This window comes from Struthio camelus, chromosome 1 (genome assembly GCF_040807025.1).
Source record: "Struthio camelus isolate bStrCam1 chromosome 1, bStrCam1.hap1, whole genome shotgun sequence".
Taxonomy (NCBI): Eukaryota; Metazoa; Chordata; class Aves; order Struthioniformes; family Struthionidae; genus Struthio; species Struthio camelus.
In genome coordinates, this window is record NC_090942.1 from 102254156 (window position 1) to 102271902 (window position 17747).

General features: G+C 41.6%; 1 protein-coding gene and 1 long non-coding RNA gene across 15 annotated transcripts in view; one reads left to right on the forward strand and one right to left on the reverse strand.

The window, feature by feature from the left end:
- The window catches only part of LOC138061082 (uncharacterized), an 82974-nt gene that overhangs the window by 24924 nt on the left and 40303 nt on the right, over nt 1–17747 (reverse strand). The gene's annotated exons all lie outside the window — the stretch shown is intronic.
- PHLDB2 (pleckstrin homology like domain family B member 2) overlaps nt 1–17747 on the forward strand; it is a 130619-nt gene that overhangs the window by 1102 nt on the left and 111770 nt on the right. For 5 of the 14 annotated variants that reach the window (XM_009675059.2, XM_009675061.2, XM_068908440.1 and 2 more), the window contains exon 1: nt 1396–1556. The gene's annotated coding sequence lies outside the window, so the exon portion shown is untranslated. Of the gene's footprint in view, nt 1–745; nt 787–1365; nt 1573–2217; nt 2750–17747 lie in introns of those variants that run through there. The other 9 variants (XM_068908412.1, XM_068908460.1, XM_068908497.1 and 6 more) reach the window with 7 other exon arrangements.

Sequence of the window (17747 nt, forward strand, 5' to 3'; positions counted from 1 at the left end):
ACATGCTTATTTTTTAGAATGTGCTGGGAACTTCTTTGTGGGAGTAGTAGTGTAGAGCGGTTAGGGAGCTGTATACTTGCACTCGCATACATATGCAGTTGTATCTCTGCCTGAAAAAAACAGGGGTAAAAGCATGCTAATGCCTGGACCAATTATATCTTCAAAGGCAAGCAGGTATTTGTGTAGCCTCTACTGCTGTAATACAGTCCATAATAACACTCCATTTGGAAATGAAATGATGATAGCCCCCAAAGCTTGGGTTAATGTTGCGTGCTGCTTTACCCCATTGAGATCAGCCAGCCCCTTCTTCGGGTTACTTTCAGCTTTCAACTGTTTTGAGAATGTGGGTGTATCTGAGTGCACGGGGCAAAGGAGGGGGAATGGATAACCCTGGTTCCCTTGCTTGTTCAGACAGTTGACTGGCAGCCAAAAGGTGCTGTGTTTGTGGAGCTAAAAGTCCTAAAGGTAGAGATGGGAGTTCATATTTCTGTCCCTACCTACAGTCTTTGGCTTGTAACCACTTACCTGAAGGACGGTCTGACTAGATTAACAGTCAACTAGATAGCCAACTGATTTAATGACCTGTCTGAAATGCATTGTAGGAGAGGAGTATGCCACTAGTTTTTGTGGAATTCGTATCTGTGCAACATTATGACTAATAGCATAAGGTGCCAGTATGTAAAAATGTTAAATAGCTTGCAGTAGCCATATTACTTTTTTTCACTCTGTGTACTGTTTCCCCCAGGTCAAGGATCGCATACCTTGGAGGGGATTTTGGGTGCAAGGGTGAGTGGGCTTTCATCATATTGCTTTACCTGGAAGGTTTGCTGGATTTCGGTGTCCATGCTTCAGTCTGCTATTCAGGAATGCTCCACATGTGCACCCACACACATGCACGTTTTACAAAGCATATAATGAGACTGCAAAAGCTAGATGCTTGTTCTGCAACAAATTTATGCATGGCCTTTGCAGAGTTTCACTTTTGCCTTAAACCTGTGGCTAGCTGTTTAAACAGAATCATTCCTGAAATAGATGTGGCGTAATATTTGCCTCTTAGGAGATACTGCAGCATTTACATGCAGATTTTTAGCTGTGAAGGATAAGCTCTTTCATGTTTGGAGCAAAGCCAGCTTGAAACTTGGCGTATGTTGCCAGCTGCTCTAATTCCACACGTTGCCGGAAGGTGAGCAAAATGCTTGGCAGGCTCTGGGAGTTAAGTAACGCCTATTGTTGTTGACTCTTCTGATCACTTTTAGGTGACAAAGCAGTTATTTGCATAAGACTAAAAAAAAGTGTTTGACCAAAAAGCCCAGCTCTAATTTAAATGCAGTACCTGGGGTTGGTTTGTCAAGGTCTTAGGAGAGCAAATACAGGAAAAACAAACCAAGTGACTTTGAACTGGTATTTGTTACTAAGTTCAGCCACATTTCTCAGGGATCCAGGATTTAATGTTTGTTTCTGCTCTATGCAGTTGCTAGCGGTGTGAGCACCTGAAGTTGAGAGGAAGGGGAATCTATTTTCTGGGGAAGAAAATGAGTGACCAGGGTAATTAACAGGTAACTCCCAGTACAGGTAAATTGTTAAGATAATAATGCTTAAAATCAACTTGCTCTGAATTTAGAGAGACTTACTTTAATTTAAAAGCAATGTTATATTTCGCTTAGAGAATGGTTGTCTCTTTCTGTATTCTGTCTTAGATATCTGTATCTACAGTAGAAAGATAGTTTGGGGATAAACTGCAGAATGATGCAGGATCTGCTTGAGAGAAAATATACTGTTAATGAATGGCTATATAGTTTTATAGCTGTAGATTGAAGAGAGTTCAACATCGATGAGTAGGTACTCTTTCTTTCAGCAGCCAGTGAGAACAAAGACTGTCTTGTGTGGGAGAGTTAACGTCATCGTAGTCTCCTGAGTTAGGAGTTTAAAAAAAAAAAAAAATCATTATAATTATGTACTGGCTGAAATTCCATGTGCTTGCGAATTAATTAGTATTAATGGAGGAGTAAATTCTTCTTTTAAACTTTGCTTTGCGATTTTGCTTTTTGTAGTTAAAAACAAACCGCTTGTAAAATATCATTGCTTATGCCCAACTTCTAACTTAAAAGCAAAATTAGTACTGAGGCTTTTGTGCTGCCATATCTGTAGGGAGGAGCCTCTTTGTGGAGGAAAGGAAGTGAAGAGTGGTACCTTAGGCACTGGTGTACCCAGGTGGCTAGTCAGACTGTAGTTGCGTAAAGCGGAAATGATATGATGCAATAACATCATAGACTGGCACTTTATAATTGAGGCAAACACCTTCAGGAAGAAACTTTGAAAGAGATCTGGTGACTCAGGAGATGTTTATGGAATGAGTTAGTCTTCATGCAAAGACTTGCAAGTTTCACTGAAATGACTGAAAAATTTGAGAGATGCTTACAAAGCACAGATGGTATCTCTTGCTTGGATTTGAAAGAGTAATTTTTGCATTTGATCAGACTCCAACAGGCTTAGTTGTAGAAGTCTTTAGTATTTCATCTGTTAACGATCACAAGGAGATTTCGATATCATTTGTGGAAACGTTCTTTGAGTTGTTCAGCAAAATGGCAGAAAAACAGAGCAGCCCAAGCCCTGTCCTCCTGACCCACCCCACTTTGAACTGCAGACTGCACTTAGACACTTCACATCTTTTTATAACTCTAAGGTCAGCTCCTCTTGGGTCAGAATTTGGGAATCCAACGTATAGAGGAAATGAGAACTGAGTGTTGTGGTGAGTGGGTTTTTTGTTTTTGTTGCTTCCCCGTGTTGCTTCTAGCTAACATGTTTTATGATTGCCCTTAAGAAACAGATTGCCTGAAGGGATGTTGCTCTCTGCATCAAAGTCACCTTCTGGCAGATTGGGGTAGAGAAAAACATACGTTGTTAAAGGATGATGTAAATGAGGATTAAAGATGTAAAAATATTTTTCTTGCATTTTCTGGTACTGAGTGCTTGTTTCTTTGCTCGTTGTAACTTAAAGGTTTGAGATTCAGTATTCCTAGGTTTTCTTCCAGCTTGAAAGAAACCTAAAATCATGAGCAGAAGAAAAAAACATAAGGCACCCTTAGAAAGTTTGGAGCAGTGGAAAGGAAGGAGGAAGTGAATACTGAGAAGTTTGTAGTGGAGATGGTGCTAGAACTTTGAAGGGAAAAATAAAACTCTTTGTTTCTTTTTCTTGAGAGAGAGAACAAATTATCATGTGAAGTTCACTCTTTGAATCGTATCTAGTACAAAGTTCATCTGATAAGTTAAATGCAGTTCCACGTTTACAAGAGTGCTGAATTTGATTTGATCTTCTCCTTTCCTTTTTAAAGACTACTGGCAGCAAATAAAGTACATGCTGGGCATTTCTCCAGAGAAAAATAACAATCACTGGTATTTTGGCCTAAATACTACAAATGAATTTTCAAAAGCCAAAAATGTTTCTCTAATTTTGCTTTCCTTAGAGGAATCTTGATTTGAACTTTGAAGCTTTGCAAACAGTCTGCTCATCCTGTAAGGTAATGGTTATTCCTCAGAAATAATGTGCTTTGATTTTTTGCCAAAACAAAAACCCCCAAAAGTTCATATCACAAAGATAATCTGGCGTTCTGTAAATCTGTCTTGAAAACTACCCTGAGTAACAGGATCGTCTGAGGATGAATGACGCAAGATGTCTCACCACGTTGCCGCCTTTGTTCTATACCACAAACGTATTTATAGAGTGATAAACTGATATTTCTCAAGACGTTTTTTTCCTCCCTTGTGCACTGGATATGTTCAATGTGCAGCCATACGTGGTGCTGACAATAACACTTGGAACAAGACAAACCTTTCTAGGCTTTAAGTTTCAAGATGAATCCAAAGCTCAGTGCAGGCTTGCTGAAATGATGTTTCCATAGAGGAAGAACAAGGCTGCTGCAGCAATAGCTTACACTAGCAAGAGTTGATGTAATTTAGAGGATCTAAGTAACTCCTACAGAGGTAATCATTTGTTTTCACAGTACTACATCTCAAAAGAGATTTGGTGGTGTCATCTTAATACCACCTGGATTTTATGCACACATAGGGATTGTGTTCTCAGATGGTTATTTGACTGTCGTCTCCCGGAAAGAGTTACCGGAAACTAAACTGTTTAAAAGTACTTGTTTGTGTCAGTAAGCTAGATAATTGCAATCTTTCCTTCTTGCATTTAATGCCAAGAACGAGGACTTTTCAGTAGTTTAATTTCCCTTCTGTATTTAGTTCCTTCCTGCTATCTTGGGGCAAGGTTGTTCTGTTTCCAAGGCTGAAGGATAATGCAGGCAGTGTTAACTGTGCACCAGGGAACCAGCTTCTCAAGGTCATGGTTATATTGAAATTCCATTTACTCAAAAGTGAAACGAAAAAGATTGGCCAGTGAATGTGTTCTTTGCTCTGTTGCTATACTGGAAACCTCAGAGCAGAAAAGGCTGTACAAGCAGTTATAGCAGTGCTTTTAGCAGAGAATGAGAGAAACGAGCTGAAGAACAACTCTCCAGAGAGTACTGGAGGTTCCACGAAGTGTGTATGCTTTTGTAGGTGGCTAATGAGCGGTCAGCTTGAAATCTTAATTTTTCTTCCACACTGGAATTGAGTGGTTGCTTAGGGTGCTTTAGAAGAGATGAGAATGAAAGTCACTTTTTATTCTTATGCTTACTGAAGTGTAATGTTTGGACAGTAGACGCTTCTGTAGTGCTGTCCCTACCACCAGCCCAAGCAGATCCAGAGACTCACCAGTGTGATACTCTAGGGTGTCTCGCTATTGCTAAAGCTGTGCAGTTGCCCTGTCTTCCGAGGATCTTGCTTTTATTGGACCTATATTATTTTTGTCATTCATGGACCCCTTCCAGCTGTGTAACTGACAGGTGAGACTTTCTCTTTGTGAGTCTCTTAAGCCTTGCTGAAGTTTTTAAAAGTTTTGAAAGCAGCAAACTGAAGTAAATTCAGTGTTGTCGTGTTTGGAAGAAAAATGCAACTTCTAATATGCTGAAAATTACAGTGGTAGTGATGATATCTGCCCAGATCACAGATGTTGCTTAAGAGGTGCTCATACTGTGTTGTTGAGGACTGCAGATATGAAGACTTAAGTGGACTGAAACTCAGCTCCCACATAGGAACTTGAAAATGACTTAGGATGAGTGCAGATGCATGTGCTACCTAGCTTTTCCTTCAAGTGCAGGTGTGTCGCACCCCTCTGGGGAATGCTGACCCCAAGGTCAGAGTTAGGTTCAAACATATGCTCAGAAGATACCATCTCCAGCATTTCAGGGTACCACACCTAATTCTTCTCTTCTAGAAGAATCCCACATGCAATAGGGTGGGAGATAGAGGCACATGGGTAACTTCTTGTGTTAATAATCTTAACAGTCTGTATGAAAACTTCTCTTGTTTCTGACTCTCCCATCAGTCAGGACATGGCTGCTCTGCCCAGTAAGTCTCATTACTGTTGCTGTTTTTCCAGCTCAGAGGTAGCTGGCATATGTGGTTGTGTTCCTCAAGAGAATTTAATTAGATTAGGTATGGTTTTCTGGCTCTAGGTTGAGACAGTGTTCAGACTGGCTATTTTTTTCAAAGCTGATTGGTCTAGGGCTAGTGTTGAAAGCTGTCTTTTTGTTTCAAAAGCTCTCAGGCATCCTACTAAACTATTAATGTTGGCAAGATGCCGCAGGATGGAATGTAGTCCAGTTCCAGAGAGGTGGTGTTAGTGTTCTCTTGCTTTGGTTTTCCTCTGTTTTTAAATAACCGCCACAAAAGACCTCCCAACACTCAGTTTTCCCTTCTGATCAGGTGGGAGCAGGAAATCTTAGTACAGAGTTGGGGGAAATGTGTTTTCTTGTTTCCTGTGCTTTTTTTCTTTTACTGGAACTAAATTCGATATAGAAAGGTGTATGTGAAGTAAAGGAAAAAGGGAGAATTCCATAAATGCAAAGAATTCTCACTGTCTTTTTTCCCCTGTTACTTTTTAAGTGCTTAAGAGTGAGAAACCAGTATCTTAGACTTTCCAAACTCCTATTCAGACTAGAATTACTCCAAGATGCATTTTGTGCTTGTTTTGCTAGTGGTACCCTCCCCCAGGGATAGGGGGGAATTTGGACTCCTGTTATTGTCCTGCTGGGGGCTGAGTTGAGTGAATTTGTTAGTTGTAAAATTCCATTTGTCATCCTAGTCTGTTAGCTATTGCATTTCAACACACCTTTAGCTGACCTGTGTTCTAGAGCACTGTTAAACATTACAAGGATACTAAACAAAACAAAATATCCTCCTTTTGAGTTGGAGTGCAGCATTGAACAATAATGTATTAGCGTGGCAAAAGGAGTAGTAGATGCGCAGTGGATGCTACTTTTGAGACTGTCTAAACTGGTTTGGAGAGAACCGGAAAGAGCATAAAATGTGGAACATAGGCTTTTTCCCATGTTGGAACGGACACGTTAGGAGCTATCTCTTGGCAGAACTTCTGTGTAGATATTAGGGCTTTGGAAGTGTTATGGACTACAGAAGGAGCATTTTGAAAAGGGTTTGAAATGAAACTGCTGTGTTGGATTTGCCTCACTGAAGGAAAGGTCACTCGAGACAGTTAATAAAGCTTTAGCTGCTGAGCTCACTAAACATTCTTCCAGTTCAATGGCCTATGCAGAATGATGTGTTTAGTCAATGTTTAATTCCTAAGCAACAAATGGTGATTGTCATAATAGAAAGCACTGGTGGTGGTGATTGAAGCAATGGAGGCCAAGGATTGAAAAGGTCATGAAGAGAGATCTCTTCTGCAGCCTCAGAGCTTTTTCCTCCAGGTCTGATGCCTTCACAGCAGGAGAAAATGGGGAAAAGTTCATGCTGTCTTAAGGCCAAAAAAGGCTTTCCAATAAGAAAACAAACCAGCCCCTGTAGTACTGAAAATTAGCTGTAGGAGAAAGGAAATGTTAACTGTGGAAGTCTGAAGGGATGCAGGGGAAAGCAGGGAATGGGGAGATGTCTGCTCCTCTCCTGGACAGGAGTGCAGGAGTGCCGGAGTGCCCGTAGCTGCTCACCTACCACAGGAGGGGAAAGGTGGCTACGGCCAAAGCTGCAACAGGGGCTGAGGGTGGCCTGTACAGTGTCCATCAGCTAGGATGATCTGGAGAAAGATGCATAGAGAGCTGAAACAATACCCTTTCAGAGCAAAGATGAATTGGATCACTGAAAGAATGCCAGGTAGAAAACTCTAGAAGCTTTCTTGTTGCATGAGTCAGAAGTGAGAAGGGTCCTTTTTCCTCTCACCCAAGAGCCAATCCAGTGTTTTCCTCTGACCCTGCCTCACCACTCTCCAGATTCTACCTGCTCCCAAACTGATACCCTACCTATCCTCTTACCAAATGCATACTCCTGAAAACCCATAACCCTTGTGTCTGCACAGCTGTCTGCTCAGATCTCTGCACAGCTGTTAAGGCATGTGAGATGCCTCAGACAGAAAGCAATTCAAGGTTGCTGTCGCGCATGCTAGTGCACTTGTCTTGTGTTGAAGGTGTCATAGTGAAGAAGGATTGTCCACAGGCCAGGCCTGTGGACTCTGAATGGTTGCTGAGGCTGTTTCTATCAAAGGTTGGCCTGTATTTGTCTGAACCTGCTCCCCCCCCCCCCCCCCGGACTCTTGTCAGCTGGAGCTTGTGGCGAGGGGGTGTAACACCACCACCTCCTGTGAAACCAGCTCTCATAGTTTGAAGTTTGCAAGCCCATTTATAAAGATTAGGTTCACAGGCCTGGACCATCTTGGCTGTTTTTGCACTCATCTAAAGAAGGATGTTTTCTGCATAGGTGCTGGAAGATCAGTGTACTTTGTTCTTTATTTTCACATTTTTATACAGTGGCATGTATAATAGTAATGATCACGTGCTTTGCTAATACTGCCTGGTAAAATACATTAGGATTTTGTGATTGTCAACAGTCAAAGAGCAAGTGCAATTCAAACCACTACGTTTTTCAGGTTGTAACTCAGTTTCTGAATGGCTATATCTTGGTGCTATTACCAGCTTTTTGGTAGGCTGTTTTTGAGTCTGGGCATGCGTAATACAGGACAGAGTTCTGCTTTTCTTGGAGGAGAAGACTAAGGGAGAATTGAGTAGATTATCTTTGATCCACTGATACCTTCACTGTTTAACTCCTAAAAGAGGAAGAAGGGCACAACTCCATGCATCCTAGGCATGGATTGAGGCACTGATTTAATGGGGGTCAGGAATAAATTTTCACCTGTGCAGTTTTTATCTGCAAAGTAGATTTGGTACTAAATTACTAATCTGAGAGGATTTGGGTCATGATGGTGATTTATTTTACTGATGAATTTGCTCTTACAAACTTTCAGGGTAGCTCTGCAAAAGTCATCATTTATGATGTCTCTGCTTTATTATTATTTTCAAAATTTTCTGCTGTTTACCTTGAGAAAGAAGAACTAATGTTATATGAAATTGGTATGTCCCAGGAGTTGGTGTTACTTTGTTCAACATATCAGCAAGACCAAGCTACTTCAGCAGCCAGGGTGCACATTCCAAAGCAATCAGAGCAGCTTCACAAGTAAATATTGCTCAGCAGTTGATAAAATGCCTTTCAGAAGTCTTTGTAGAGTAGATTCAGGTGACTAGCAAAGAATTACTGCCTTCAATCTGTGCAGTTGAATGTGAAAATATATTTTCTCTCCTTGATCTTTAATAACCTCTTTACATTTTAGAAATTGCTATGAATTGAAAGTAACTTCACTTGTTGTGGTAAAATTGCCTGTGATTGGGTTGGAGGGAAACAAAAAGGTGGTAATCAGTGTTTTCCTCCCTGCCCCTCAACCTGCTTCCCTTGGAGATTCCTGCTCTCTGAGCATGACTGCACATGCAACTGATTTGACACTTGGCTTAGCTTAGAGGATGAAAACCTCTAAGAAGGAGGAACAAGTGGGGGATTATCCTTCTTTTGTAAGCTGGCACGTACATAACTGCAGCTCATCTGGAATGTCAGCAAACTGAAGCACGCTGGTCGGCTGTTCAGAAGGAACATGACTGTAAGCTGTAGCCCTGCTTCCCAAACTTCTTGGACTAGCAAACCCTCTCGGTCCTCAGCATTTCTCCATGCGGTCCCTTGTCATGGAGCTTTAAATTCCAGACCGCACAAATGTGATGGGGTGTCCAGGCCGCTTCACAGGTCCACCATCTCTTGGTATCCCCTCAACTTTGAGAACCCCTGACCCTGAGTACAATGCAGATACACAGTTTAAGGAGTTGGCAATTATGTTCTCCGAGCCCAAAGCTAAACGTTTTTTCCCAGAAACATGCTTTTAAAAATTAAACAGAACTGTCTTTTTTTTATGTTCTGTTTGTTCCTTTTGTCTTCCCTGGTTCTTTCTTTCCTATCCTTGATACCTTTTGGCTACTGTTACTTTCTTTGGATTGATTTTTTTCCATGTTGCCTGTTTGTGAAGGTATCCCCTGATAATTTTATTTCAAGCACTTTCTTTTCTGAAGACTTCTACTGTGATTAGCTTGTACAAGAAGGCAAGATAGTGGGAAAGTTACTCAGGGTGCCCACTGAAAACTCGATGCAAAGACTAAAGGGGACTGAGCATGTGAAGAGATAGACAAACCCAAGTCTCGTGAGTGAAGCTGGGAGCTGAACGTCATTAGGGCAATACCAAACAGGCAGGCCTAGAGCAAAGCCAGCCAAAGTTCAGCCTGGACTTTGCATTAAGACAAAACCCAAATTTTGTTGCTCTAGGTAACTTAAGGAGTCGCACTTGGACCTTGTGGTTCAGACCCTTGCCAAACAGAGCATTAGCCTGTCTCAGTATGAGGGGGGAAAAAGTCAGATTTGTCAATCTCCTATCCACGCTTGTCATCTAATAACATATTCCAAACCCTTAACTTCAAGCATGTGTGTAGCTCTAGTCTCAAATAGCATTTTCTTAAAATATATTTGCGCTCTTGTCCTTCATCCTTATGAGGAGAGGATTTATTACAAAGACCTAAAGTTTCCTTTTGTTCTGCATTGTGCTCTCCAAGCACACAAATGTAAAATATGCACAAAGATCCATTTAATTTCATTCACTCCAGCTAGCAGAAATAGGACTAGAGTTGATGTTGTATGTGTTTTGTTCTGGTTTGATGTGGCTCTCTTGGAATTTTTGTGTAATGTGGTGGCACGAGAAATGTAAGTCAGAACTCGGAGGTTTTCTGTGACTGTCCAGAGGGAGTGCTGTTGGCACATACCTGGCCAAGTTCCAGATGTGACCAGCTGTAGGAATATCTCTCTGCCTTTTGCCTGAACAATTTTTCCCCCTTCTGAGCTTGTTTCCAGAAAAGCAGTTCCTGACTGCACTTGGAAAAGCACAGTTCTGCAGGAAACCTGGGCCAGTTTTATCTTGGACCCTGGAGTCTGAGGTGATATCTGGGTACATACAATTCACTTTTCCTCTCCCTGGCTCTCAAACTGCAAGTCTATATATAGAATCTGTATTTCCACAAAGCCTTCTATTTTATTTTTTTAAATCCTGAGATAGATTAAATAGGGAAACAACTGCTGATTGTTGTTGGGCCTTATTTATGATATGGCCTTCTCGCTCAGCTGGACTCAGTTTAAAAAACAAACATTTCCAGAATTGGGGACAGCTTTGCCTAAAGTTTTCTGACACCTTTTGGAGCTTCAATTCACAGAAGGGTCTTGATTTTAGTTTGCTCTAAGTCAAAGCCTAAATGAACAAAATTGTGAAGTAACTTGATTCCATCCCTGAGCTTCATTACATGAAAACAGAATGTAAAAAACTTACTTGGCTGATTTGAAAGGTTTTAGGCATCTTTTAGTAGGGCCCTGCTCAGATTTAAAAGACCTATGACAAAGCAAGAGGAAGTTCTTGCAGTTTGAAGTTCAGTTTCAGACTGCTGTCAGCTTCTGTAGTATTTCCTCCCTTTGAATCAGAAGGGGGCTGCCTTAGACATAAGCCAGGTAGCTGAGGTGCAGCTCCCCAGGCTCCCCGGGGAGCTCAGCTCTCTTCACTCAAATCAGCAGCTGTGCTCTGATGACTGGCTGCATCCTGAGCCGTGCTTGCCTGGGGATGGAAGGGCAGGAGAGCCTTAGCCTCCCTGCTTTTGTTAGAGCCCAGATTTCCTGAAGACCTAGCAAATTTGGCCACTGACCCTTCTGGGCTGCTGGTAGGGGTGCAGTAGCCCAAGATTTTGAGTCACCAGAAATAGGGGTAGGGTGTCGAGGCAAGCTGGCTTCATGGCCATTGGGACCTTGTGCTTTATGCCAGAATCAGCTCAGAAACGCAGAGATGTGTTTTATCGTGCAGGACTGGTCCTGGGAGCACTGTGACAGCTCTCACTAGTGTCAGCTCTGAGAGCTTATTTATTGACTTATTTATAGATATTTTTAAATGATGGATTGGTTGGGTGGGTGTATTTCTGTGTCTCTACTTGGTATCAGAGAAGTTTCTAATCCTGAACTGAGTGGAACAGGGTTGAAATTAGCAATATTAGCTCTGAGCACTCCAACTTTCAGAACAGTATTCAGGCTCTTAGCTTTGTCAAAGCTATTTTGGTAATTTTCAAATACAGAACTGTTTTGGCTGAGTAAGCCCCCAAAATCAGGGAGTGTTCAAATCAGGCCTTTGTTTTCTCTATTCTGAATATAAAAAGCCTGTCATACCTTTTAAAATCCATTAATTCTTTCTTAGACCACAGCTCTTCTATGAGCGTGACTAATAGAGGTCATGCCAGCAGGCCCACATGACTTACAATGTAATTTGCCCATAAAGGAAGATGCTTCCTAAATCCTGTTAAGCTGTCTTATGCAAAATTCAAGAGTTTGGACTAGTTTTCTCTTGAGTCTTTTAGTCACTTGAAATCCGGATGGTCCTGCTGCATTGGTGTAGCTGTTTAGTTCCTCTTTGTAGGCCGTGTTTCTAGCCTCAGGGCTACACAACTGTATAATAGGATCTGCAGTACCAGAGGTCTCAACTTAGTGAGCCAGGATAAATTCGGTCTAAGTTCGTATTGTGTCTTATGCACCATGTGGCAAAAGGTGTATCTGGCCCCTAGTTTAAACTTTTTGCCTTTCCTATTTGTTAAATCTTCTTTTTTCTATTTTCTGGGAGAAGTAAAGAGAAACTTCAATGCTGTTCTTTCACCTTTAACTTGAGCAAAGTGGACTGTGAGTGTTGCTAATATGATGCTGCTGGAATGGATTAGTTAGCACATTAACAGTTCCCGTTGTTAATCTCTTGTACAGCTCAGTGTTTTGTAGATGAGTAACTGCTTTTCCTTACAGACCTGCATGGATACATGGTATTCCCTTGATATCTGTGTGAGATCAGCAGGCAGTGTGCTAAGAGAACTCAAATGGGATGGTACTCCCACAAAAACTAGCAGTCAGCTGAGAAACAACTGCATCAGTGTGACTTGGTGGAAGGCTGTACCAGTGATGGTCAAAAACAAGAAAATGCTTCCAGACATGACCATATCTTCACTTCTCTGTGAAGCCTACAACAGAAGCTTGTCAGAGGCACATGATGCCTAATCACTTCTCATAACTCCTCGCTAAGTTGGAACAAACAGCAAAAATCATTTTCCATGAGTTCTGCTTTCACTCCCAGCTTATTGAGAAATTTATGCTTCCCCCACCCCCCAAATGGGGATTTGATCCATGTATTCATTGCTTCCATGGTGGTTTTCTTGCATTCGTTGTATGTAAAGCTAAGCAACTCCAACGTACGCATACTTCAGCTACTGCTATAGGAACTGCTTGCTTTTCCCATGTCTGGATGCCCGCAATTTCAATGCGTATTCATGACAGGGACTTTGATCTCTGGGCTGCCATGAGAGCTGCATGGTTCTGGGATATTCCATGTCATGAAGTACAGACAGAGTGCTGGTGCACAAGAGAAAATGCATTTGTTGTTGAAGAAACTTAGGAGAAAATCAAGTCAGAGTTCCTCTTTAGAAAACCTTCTCAAAGGAGATGTTTCACACAATCTCAGAATTTAGGGTCCTACCCTCTCTACCATAAATGCCTAATGATTTAGCTTATTAGAGAGAAAGAGATTATCTCTACTCATTTGCGAGAAAGTGGGGTTCAACAGTGATAGGCAAGAATTAAAAACTGCAGGGAAATTCAGCATAGAACCTACTGCATTGCATCTTATGTATGTTTCAGAGCAATGTTGGGCTTGCCTCTCGTCTGGAGAATGCCCAGGCAGCGTCTGCTGGCAAATCAAACCTCCTTAATTTGTCCAAAGAGAGGAGGGGCTGGCTGCCCAGAATGTGAAACATTGCAATTTCAGGCAAAGTTTTAACTGATTTCTTTAGTATTAGTTTTCATTGCTGTTCTCAGTCCTGGTCTCCCACCGCTTCATTTTCTGAAAACTCACTTGTGCGCTGAAGTATTTTTTGGAAGTTAGTTATTCAGGGAGAAGTAATAAAATGAAGGCCTTTCAGCATCCTCTGTTTAATGAAAGGTTAACAAATCCTAAAAATAGCTCCTCAAAGCTGTGGGCAATTTCAGGCCAGGTTTGCATTTTTCAGATTCTTGCTTTACCTTATTTGGCCATGCAAAATGGAATCCAGAGGTCCCTGGGGATTCAACTGTACCGAGATGGGGCTTTGTTAAGATGAAAGTATGTGCTTTTTGCTTCTGAGGCACACTGCTAAATATGGGTTGTGTTAATAACAAATGAGTCTGGTTTCTGGCACAGTTACAGCTTCCTAACATCTCTCAAGTTAAAAAGGCAAACTCACAGCAGCCATTCAGCATTAAGATAGGTAACTTTTGCAATGATTGTATTGAAAGCTGAGGGGGAGCGGACGGATATGCTAACATTGACAGTGACAAAGCTTGTTTGGATTTCGGTGGGAAGAGCTTTGGGAACAAGATAGCTGGTTATATAAAACAAAGATTTAAAATTAGACTAAGCAGGTCAGAGAACTAGACTTGAGTATTTTTTGTGAGCTGATACCATATGTCGTCTTTCTTCCTTTTCCGTTGTATTTTTCCTTCTTTGTCTTTTTCCTGTGGACAACTATCTTCAATTTGGAAAATAAAAATAAACAAAACATAAGATTGCCAAGCAATATACATAGTTTTAGGGAATAAATATTGACTTAGGATCTGATACGGGTTGAGTAATAAAATGCAGAGGTGTGCCTTATAAAAATGTAGCTCTTACAAAAGGAAAAGTATTGGAGATTACAGAATGTCTGCTAGCAGCAATTGTGCTGCTGTATCTTTTTTTAAACATCATAAGAGTTGTGTTTAAAATATTATCCCTCCAAGTGCTTTGTTAGGTATGAGTACTGTCAACATTGTTATCGGGGCTGAGGTGGAGAGCATAAAGTGAAATAGTAATGAAGAAGCATAGATGTGCATGCATTATATAACATTAACTGTATAACCACTGTTTTAATCTAAGAGCATTAGGGAACTCTGTTTAATCTGTTCCATCTATTTTGATGGATATATGCAATGTTCTCTGCTCAAATCAAGCTTGAAATGCTGTGCATCACTGATGGCAAAGGCATCACGTGGTGGTGACCTGCGACGTGCTGGAGTCAGCGCAGAGCCCTGCTGTGAGCAGCGTGTGAAGGAGGCCTGAGCCTGCTCCCGGCTCGCTGCCCTTCCTACAACTGTAGGCAGCAGCGACAAGGAGAGGAGCTGGGAGAGAGCGTGGTGTGAGGCTGTCAGGGAGCAGTAAGGCACAGAAGAGATTGACTTCTATTAATAAAAAGCTGTGGGTGGTGGAACAGCTTATTTTCATCTCAGTGCTGTCCAAGTGGTGGAAGTTAAATCCTCATGCTTGTTAACAGAGCTATTTCGTTCCTCAGAAGTAATTACAGGCCAAAATCCTCATAGAAGAGTGGCTCAGATATTCTGCTCATAAAGGAATTTGGGAAAAACAACAACAATACACTAGCTTAAACCTTTTTATCAAACATGACTTCAGGTCATGACATCAAGAAAAAGCTGAGACTGTGGGTCCAAATGAGACTTTTATTAGGGACACGTTACATCTCAAACTCAGTTGCTTCACCAGCTTACTATGCAGTTGATGAAAACATGAATTGTCTAAAACGCTTTTCAAATATTTTGAAAACGGAAAACTTGCAGGCATGCTGATGACATAGTAAATGTAGATGCAGCTGCATCATGAATAGAAGCAGATGGGGATCAACTGCACAATGGCCACAACCCTATCTTGATATCTATTCCTGAGAAAATCATTTTAAACTTGCCATAATCTGTTTATGTGTTTATATATTGCCACTGGATGGTACAAATGTTTCAAGTAGAGCTGGTTGAAATTTTCCTGTGAGAAAAGTCTCAGAAGAAAGGAGAATTTTATTGAAAAATAAAAATTTCACGTAAAAGTAGAAAAAAATATTCTGGCCAGTTATTTTGGGGCTTTCTTACCCCCTGTTTAAAACCATTCTCCTTTTTTTGATGGAAAATATTTTGCAGTTAAGTTTTGCCTTTAGACTTCCTGTGAATGTTTGTACTTGGTGGTGGGATGGAGAAGGTGGTTGGTTCCCAGAGGTATTGTGTGTATTAGAGTCTTGACAGTGCTTTGAATGTGTGAAGTGTTATAAAACCTCTGTTATTTTTGACTGTGAATGATGTTCTTGGTCTTTTTGTAAATGATTTTGAAAACCAGAGAGCAAAGAGCTCCAAGAAAACCAAGTCTTGTCCCTCTTACTGCAATGCATTTGCATGTCCAAGGGTAGCACATTTTATACTGACTACTGATTTTTTTCAGTGCCCAACTTTGTACCTGAGTATCTGAATATTTCTATGAACGCATGCCTTCACTTGGAGTTGCAGGTGGGTCAGGACTAGCTGAAGTTATACTCAAGGCCTCTCAGCCTCCACATCAGGAGTAGACTTTGTTCTGTAGGTTTTGTTGAAACTTTATCACAGCTGGTGCTGCTTCTACACCATTTTTGCATGATGAGGAGTGGATATTAGGAGAAGCTGACTGCTGAGGACTGATGTCACTTGGCTGTATGTCAATTTTGACTTGAGATGTGTGTCAGGAGCCTGTTCTAGATCAAACTCCTTAGGTGGCTGGTGAAGGGTTGAGTGAAGGACTAGGAACTGAATATAGTCAAAGACTCCTTAGAACAGTGACTTTGTTTACCCTCCAGTACCCAAAGACTTGTGGTTGTAACTGTTTCTTGTTCTAAATCAGATCTAAAGACAAGCTATGGGATTTTGATCAGCTTATGCACTCTGAGACTCAAGAAACTATATATTCATGCAAAGGTGGGGATGCATATGGCACTGCACTGGGGAAAGACCTGGGTAGGATCCAAGCTATTCCTCTTGCTTGGGCAAAGTGTGTCACAAGAATGAAAACAGTTACGCAGCCCCAGTGGGCTTTTTAGTGACATCACTAACAGTTACCAGATTTCTGTAATGCTAATGTCACCGTACATGCTGCCTGTGTTTGGCCTCTGAGCACCATCCACATTCCCAGTGCGTGGAGATCCTGCGCAAGGCTTTCTCAGTGCGGGCGGCTGTGCCCACGTGCTGAAATGCGGTGGCACAATGCTGGGATTCATGTCTGGAATGCCTGATGCATACCAGCCAACCCACTCCTCCTTCCAGTTTGTTTGGAAAAGGCACTCAGACCAAAGGGCCCTCATGGCCTCTGATAGGTTAATTACTGGTGACTTAAATATTTATTGGGTGGAATGTGCCTCCCAGTCAGTGTCTGACCTGTGCTGAGCAGCTGCGTTTGAGGCATTGTTTTATGAGTGAATGGTATTGAGCGTCCATGCAGAGTCCAAAGTTTTTGAATGATGTTATTAATGCTCCTTTATAACACTGAGGCTTCTCTACTGTCCCTTTAAAAAATATTAATTAGCACAGCGGATTGAAGTTTGGCCCATAAGCTCATCAGGCACAAGGGTTTCTATGAAGCAGTGGTGTAGCCCTCTCAAAACCAAATCCCAGTATTCGGTGTGGGTAACTGCCTTGCTGCTAATTACAGGAGTTATCATTTATAACCTCTAGTACCCTTTCAGCTTCCTCCTGGAACAATGGTCACGCTCCACTCTCTGAGGCCATGAGAGAGAGTGTGCCTTGTCTGATGATGATTGGCCCCATCAGCCAAAGCATGACCCTTCAGAGGGAATATCTGAGTTTAGACCAAACACTTGCTTTTTTTTTTTTCAGCTAATCATAGCTGAGAGTAGGACAGGGAGGAACAGAGGATCATGTAGAAGTGCTGTCATCGTAGGGGAGTCTTGTAGGATGAGAAGTAGACTGAGGGAATGGGGTCTAGTCCACCGCAAAGATTTTTCTATGTTAAGGTAAAATATGAATTCCAAGCAGAATAGTTACTGTAGAACAACTGCATGTAAATGAGCATTAGACAGACTCTTGAATTAGGGAAATATTTTTTTCAGGAAACGAGAAGAAAGAGGGGAAGTCTGCTTTTCCTTTGGAAACAATGATGTGGGCTTTAGGTTATCAGCTAGTGGCTATATCAATGCAGACACAATAGCCATCTGCCAAGAGCATGTAGACAGCATAAGGCTGAAATCACAAAGCTCACGGCTCTCGGAAAACACTGGTATCTACTGTGGGAGGCATAACTGACAGCTGTGGAAAGGAACACGATAGCACCTCCCTTCCCTAACAGAAGGTGCCCAAAGATTACATCAGTACTTTCCCAAGCATCTCTGGCTGTAAAAGTTTTCTGTAGGACAGAGAATGCAGCTTTATCAAAA